General features: G+C 37.0%; 1 pseudogene; it reads left to right on the top strand.

Moving 5' to 3' along the window:
- Positions 1-5,895: 5,895 nt before the first annotated feature.
- Positions 5,896-6,549, top strand: LOC143646006 (cell division control protein 42 homolog pseudogene; annotated as a pseudogene).
- The last annotated feature ends 356 nt before the right edge of the window (positions 6,550-6,905 follow it).

Genomic DNA, 6,905 nt, shown 5'->3' with positions numbered 1-6,905 from the left:
TCTCCATGGAGATAATCTAATCAGGTTTCTAACCTACAGTGATGAATATGGATTTTTTTAAATGGCTACCTCCACAAGATGGATCAGGATTAAAATACAGCTTTTCTAGGGTACATAATTCTTTCAAAATGGCACATTACACACTCTGGACCCTAGAAAAATATGTTTTTTCCCATAAACAAAATACATTAATTCCATCACAATTTCAGAAATACTTAAATCATTTCAATAATAATACAAGTATAGTACAAGCTTAAAATCAATGCAAAGTTAGTTACAGGCACAGTCTGTCCTAAGGTAAGATTATCCTCTGGTTCTGGACATGTGAAACTCAGAACAAGTTATTTGCTGCTAACATATAAAGGAAAAATAGCCATAGGATATATATAGCTATTTCAATAGGGAGGAGTTGGAAGGAACACAGGGTTCACCAGACACAAGCAGTTTTGAAAACATGCAGGGTAATATCCATTCGATTTCAAAGTCTGAGAGTCATTCATCTTTGGGGGTTCAGAAAATAATTGTCCTGCCCTTTCCAAGGGCTTATGCAGTGGCCCACATTTTTCTCAATACAACCTTGGGGGACATTGGAGAGGCCAACATTTTCGAAGACCCACCCTCCCCAAGCATCTGGGCTGCACATGGGCTCCCTGCCATCTCTGGAACCTATGCTCAACCCCTCCATGTGGAGCAGCCAGGCTCTCCTCAATCCCTAAGGAATGTCCTCCAACCTTTCTAAGGCCTGAGGTGGAACAACTCTTCCAATGCAAGGGGATGGAAAGCCCACCTTTTGCCTTATGGGCAAACTCACCCTTTCCAAGTGCTTGGGTGTGCTGCTCTCCTGGACCAAGTCTTCAACCTCTGTGATTCTTCCTCTGAAGACATTTTACCTTCACTTTGTCCCATTCCTGAGGTCCCCAGTTGAGACTGGCAATAGTCCCATTTATTCAGATCCCACAGCACTCTTATTTGCTTTCTATGAAGTAAGCAAGGATCATGCCTATCAGTCAGAAGTTTCTACAAATCCTTCCTGGATAATTGCATCTCCAATTCTGGCTCTGTCTGAAATGGCTAACTGGTTCCATATTTGGTTAAATCTTCTCTTCAACACTATTCCCTATTATCTCCCTTTCTGAAAGCCCAGAATTTTTCAGAACATAAAGTATGATTTCCTTGTACCCAAGAGTTCAGTTCTCAGCTTATCTCTGTCCTGTCATGTTTCACTATAAGCTGCAAGGAGAAACCAGGTTGTACTTTCAACATTTAATTTGGAAATATCTTCTGCTAAATATACAAGTTCATGTCTTTTAAGATATGCCTTCTATCTAAAGCCAGCAGTCAGTTTTGTTAGATTAAATATCATTTTTAAATAGAAATTGCCTTTTTCCAGTTTGCAATAACACATGACTCATTTCTCTCTGGAGCCTTGTCAGAGGTTCCTTTAGAATCCACATTTCTACCAATAGGCTCTTCACAGCCCTCTAGGCCTTCTCTATCAAGCTCCTCACAAGTCCTCCAAAATCTTCCTTTTATCCATTATAAAAAGCCACTCAACATGTTTGGTATTTATAAACTGAAGCACCCCACTTTTCTGGTACCATGAGCTGTTCTAGTTTGATAGCTGCCAAAATGCAATATACCAGAAACAGAATGTCTTTTAAAGAGGGGGGGATCTATTAAGTTGCAAATTTACAGTTCTAAGGCAGTGAAAATGTCCCCAACAAAGCAAGACTATAAAAGTGTCCAAATTAAGTCACCAACAACAGGTTACCTTCATCAAGAAAGGCCAATGAAATCCAGGGTTTCACTCTCAACTGGAACATGTCAAGCATGGTAACATCTGTTGGCTTCCTCTCCTGGTTCCTTGTTTCATGAATCTCCACTGGGGCATTTTCCTTCTTCATCCTCAAAGGACTCTGGCTGTGTTAGCTCTCAGCCAGCACTCTTAGATCTCATGCCTCTGTACCTCTTTCAAAAATGTTACCTCTTTTAAGAATTCAAGTAAACTAATTAAGATCCACCTTGAATAGGTGGATTCATATCTCCCTCTAGACAAAGGTTAATACCCACAAATGTGTGTGTCATATCTCCATGGAGATAGTCGAATCAGGTTCCCAGCCTACAGTATTGAATAAAGATTAAAAGAATTGGCTGTCTCCACAAGGTGGATCAGGATTAAAACATGGATTTTCTAGGGTACCTAATCCTTTCAAACTGGCACAGTCTCCAAAGATCTCTGGCTGTGTGGGCTCACAAGCTGTTTTGAAAATGGTTCCCTTTTAAAGAACTCTAGTAAGCCACCCCACCTTGAATGGGTATAGACACATCTCCATGGAAACCACCTAATCAAAAAGTCTCAAGTAAATTTAGGTGTGTCACAGCTCCATAGAAACAATTTAATCAAAATGATCCCACCCAACAATATTGAATGAGGATTTAAGGATATGAATTTTCTGGGATACACAACAGCTTCAATCTGGCACACCTTGTGATAGATATCAGACTTTCTTGAGTCTAAGTATCTTTCTCTAGATGGCTTACAGAAAGTTTGGACATTTTTATGACCATAGGGCTGTAAAACTGTAACTTAATGAATTCAATTTTAAAAGCTGTACCATTTTGAGTATATTGCATTCTAGAAGCTTTGAGCAAGCTAAAACAGAGATTAAAGAAAAAATATGTACAAGTAGGAACCATCAACCAGATACTGCTAATAGAATTGCCAACTGACCAATTTCATGAGACTAGTATCATGTGAATTTAACTCCAACTCTGAGTCATCCCTTCTCCCCTGCTAAATAATTTGATTTAATCTTATTGGAAAGGTAAGTGTCACAGGGATGGTGTATAGTTAGTGTAATTAATATGAAATCTGTTATATAAATTTTTTAAATTTCAGATGTATAGCTAATATATCATGCATTATTCATTTTAATAATGTGTGAATATAATGAAAGAAAAAATTAAGCACATGAAGAAAACAGAATTATTTCTTTTATTAGATGTTGTAAAACAAGAAATGAAAAATAATAAAGTAAATGTTTTGATGAAAATAGAAGGCAAACTTTAGCTTATACATTGGACATTTTTGTTAGCTTCAGTAACCAGGTTGTGTCCTATAAAAAATTGCCTATAAGAAGATGAGAAGGAAAAAAAAGCCAGCTGTTAGATAAATTCTTTTTTGAAATTTCCAAAATAAGACAACAGCTCTAAATAGCATTCTTGAGAGAGCAATAATGCTATATATTTTACAAAGTAGATGAGGAAAGTTAGTGATAGTTCAGTGTTATAATGATAATTTTCACTGTTGGAAGCTGTGCAGAGTTTCAGATTGTGTTAGTCATGGGAGAGAATATAGGGACAGACAGACAAAGTCACAATTTAGCATTTTTTAATTGGCAATCTTGATTTATCAAGAAGGTATAAAGGCATTTCTAAGGGCAATAGAAGTATAAAGCCATTTATCATCTTCAACAGCATATATTTGGACGCTAACAGATTTATGTGAACTGAAACAAAATTGGTTCAATAAAACAAAGGAATAATGAAATACTCTATGATCAATAAACCAAAGATGATGCACATGGGAGTAATTTTGTGGGTGAATAATTGATTGTGTGATTACCATATGCAGGCACCCATTATAGGTTGAATATTCAAAAACTTTATATTGATGTTTTATTCTTCTCTTCAATGTTTTATTGATTATGACTGCAGTAATGACCAATCTCCCACTTGACTGTGAGTAAATATTGAAATATATTTACTTTCTGATGTGCTTTCCTTTTATCCTCATGCCCAGAGACACCTTCATGGCCTTATTTCTTAGTCTGTCTATGATGGGATTCAAGGTTGGGGGTACCATAGTGCAGGACACAGAAATTACAATTTCAAAAATAGAAAAGGATGTTGATGTTGACCTTAGTAAGCAGTGAAGCTAATGAAGAGAAATAATACAACTGCCGGAAGATGTGAAAGGCTGAATTAATAGTCATTGGATTTTCTACCAATGAAAATGTGTACACTGTAGATCCAGTACTCTTATGCATTTAGGAACTGAAGGGGAATGTCCTGATTATCATGATCACAACTTTATATGAGCACCTTCACATCCCTGTCCAGTTGTTACTGAAGAATTTATGCTTCCTGGATCTCTGCCTCATTTCAATCATAATACCCAAATCCCCAAGGGGTTTTCAACTCACTGACCCAAAACAACTCCATATGCTTCCTCAGCTGTGTCACCAAGCCTTCTTGACAGTTTGTAAGGCCTCTGCAGGGTTTTTCTTATTCACGAAAATGTACTTTAACTGCTATGCTGCCACTTGTCATCCTGTGCAAGGTGAAGTCATCATGAACATGGACATGTGTGTGCAGATGGTGGTTATGTCTTGCCTGGGTGGGAATCTGAATACTGTGATGCACACAGCTGGTACCTTTTCTTTATCCTTTAGGTCTAGTGTGTTCAAACAGTTCTGAAAGAACACCCAGTTATCAGCTGTTTCTTGCTCAAAATATTTAACGGAGAAATTGTGCCCATCTTCATCACTGTGTTTGTGGAGTCTTGCTGTGTTAACTTCATTGTCATTTCCTCTGTCTATAACTTCCCCAATGTCAAGAAGATTCCATCAAAAGGCCAATTAAGAACCTACTCCACTTGCCTTTCACACCTTCCAGTGGATGTATTGTTTCTCTTCAGTAGCTTCACTGCTTACTAAGGTCAACATCAACATCTTTTTCTATTTTTGACATTGTAACTTCTGTGTCCTACACTATGGTACCCCCAACCTTGAATCCCATCATAGACAGGTTAAGAAATAAGGCTATGAAGGTGGCTCTGGGCATGTGGATAAAAGGAAAGCACATCGGAAAGTAAATATATTTCAATAGCAAATATAATCTACAAATATATTCATTTTTCCTCTTACTTTTACAAATAAATATATACAAAGAAAAAATGGTCATATCCTTTATTAGGAATTTTCACTAGGCACAAATGTCATTATTGTTATTCTATAATTATGCAAGGCTTTTGAATTCCTAAAGTTAAATGTACATTTGCCAATTCATTTTTAAGTGTATTTATAAGAAAAACAAAGTTATTTTTGTATGATATAAAGAAATGTCATTGCTTGGAAATTACTACCACATATTACCAATCTTTACCAATCATTCAAAAGCAACAAACAGAAAAAACACCCCAAACTCCCACTGTCTTATGATATGACATGCTCATTCAAATAACTAACATATTGTACAGCCTTTGGACTTACTAATATTATTCATTCTTTGTATTAGGTTAGTTATATAAACACACCATAGGGGACAACAGTTCCAAATTGAATTAGTGATCTCACCCATCAAACTTTCCTTATAGGAAGCTATCTTTCACTACATATTCTCTTTTAAGGGTTTCAGTAAAATGACAAATGGGAAAAAATTGAATTTTTTTTTCCAGGAACAGATATCAGAATCCAAAAGAAATAAATGAGCCATGATTCACAAATATTCATTCATTCAGTTTTCCTCCAAAGTTTACAAGTAGGTATTTGAAAGAAAAAAGAGAGCAATGCCTCAGTAATTTTCATTAGTCAGAAAAGTTACATTACTAATTCTTGAGTTATGGATCTTGAGTTATGGATCTTTTTTCTAACTCTTGTCTTATGGGGAATTTTGTAAGCTGAATTCTACCTTTTTTTGGTGCATAGTCCAGGAATTGAACCCAGATCTACTGCATGGAAAGTGAGCATTCTACCACTGAGTCACCCATGCACCCATAATTCTACCTATTTTCATGTGACATACAGAAACATGTTTGCTTAGAAAGCTTTAGCACACATTACCAATTATTACTAAAAACAAAAAAATTTTACAAAAGCAATTCAATCGGCATTGCTGCCAACGCCCCGGCGGAGGAGCTGAAGTCAACATCGAATTTGAAGTATTTAAAGTGGATACAAAACTGTTTCAGCAATGCAGACAATTAAGTGCGTTGTTGTGGGTGATGGTGCTGTTGGTAAAACATGTCTCCTGATATCCTACACAAAAAAGAAATTTCCATCTGAATATGTACCAACTGTTTTTGACAACTATGCAGTCACAGTTATGATTGGTGGAGAGCCACATACTCTTGGACTTTCTGATACTGCAGGGCAAGAGGATTATGACAGGTTATGACCGCTGAGTTATCCACAAACAGATGTATTTCTAGTCTGTTTTTCAGTGGACTCTCCGTCCTCATTTGAAAATGTGAAAGAAAAGTGGGTACCTGAGATAACTCATCACTGTCCAAAGACTCCTTTCTTGCTTGTTGGGACCCAAATTGATCTCAGAGATGACCCCTCTACTATTGAGAAACTTGCCAAGAGCAAACAGAAGCCTATCACTCCGGAGACTGCTGAAAAGCTGGCCCGTGACCTGAAGGCTGTCAAATATGTGGAGTGTTCTGCACTCACACAGATAGGCCTAAAGAATGTATTTGATGAAGCAATATTGGCTGCCCTGGAGCCTCCAGAACCGAACAAGAGCCGCAGGTGTGTGCTGCTATGAACATCTTTCCAGGGCCCTTTCTGCACAGCTGGTGTTGGCATCATACTAAAAGCAATGTTTAAATCAAACTAAAGATTAAAATTAAAATTCATTTTTGCAAAAAAAAAAGCAAGTCAATCCTTCTATCCTATTATCTCACCAAATCAATGCATTACAATCTTTTGGGATCCTTTGGCATATTTGTATTCATTCACTGTACAAGTTTGAAAAGATTTATATAACCTAGAAATGCCATGATTTAATCCTAATCAACCTTGTGGGAGCAACCATTTCTTCTAATCCCTATTCAGTACCATAGGTTGGAAATCTATTGGGTTGTCTCCATGGAGATGTGACTCACCCAATTGTGGGTATTA

Source organism: Tamandua tetradactyla, chromosome 9 (genome assembly GCF_023851605.1).
Source record: "Tamandua tetradactyla isolate mTamTet1 chromosome 9, mTamTet1.pri, whole genome shotgun sequence".
Taxonomy (NCBI): domain Eukaryota; kingdom Metazoa; phylum Chordata; class Mammalia; order Pilosa; family Myrmecophagidae; genus Tamandua; species Tamandua tetradactyla.
Note: the sequence above shows the minus strand (reverse complement) of the source record. Positions and strands in the feature narration are given on the sequence as shown.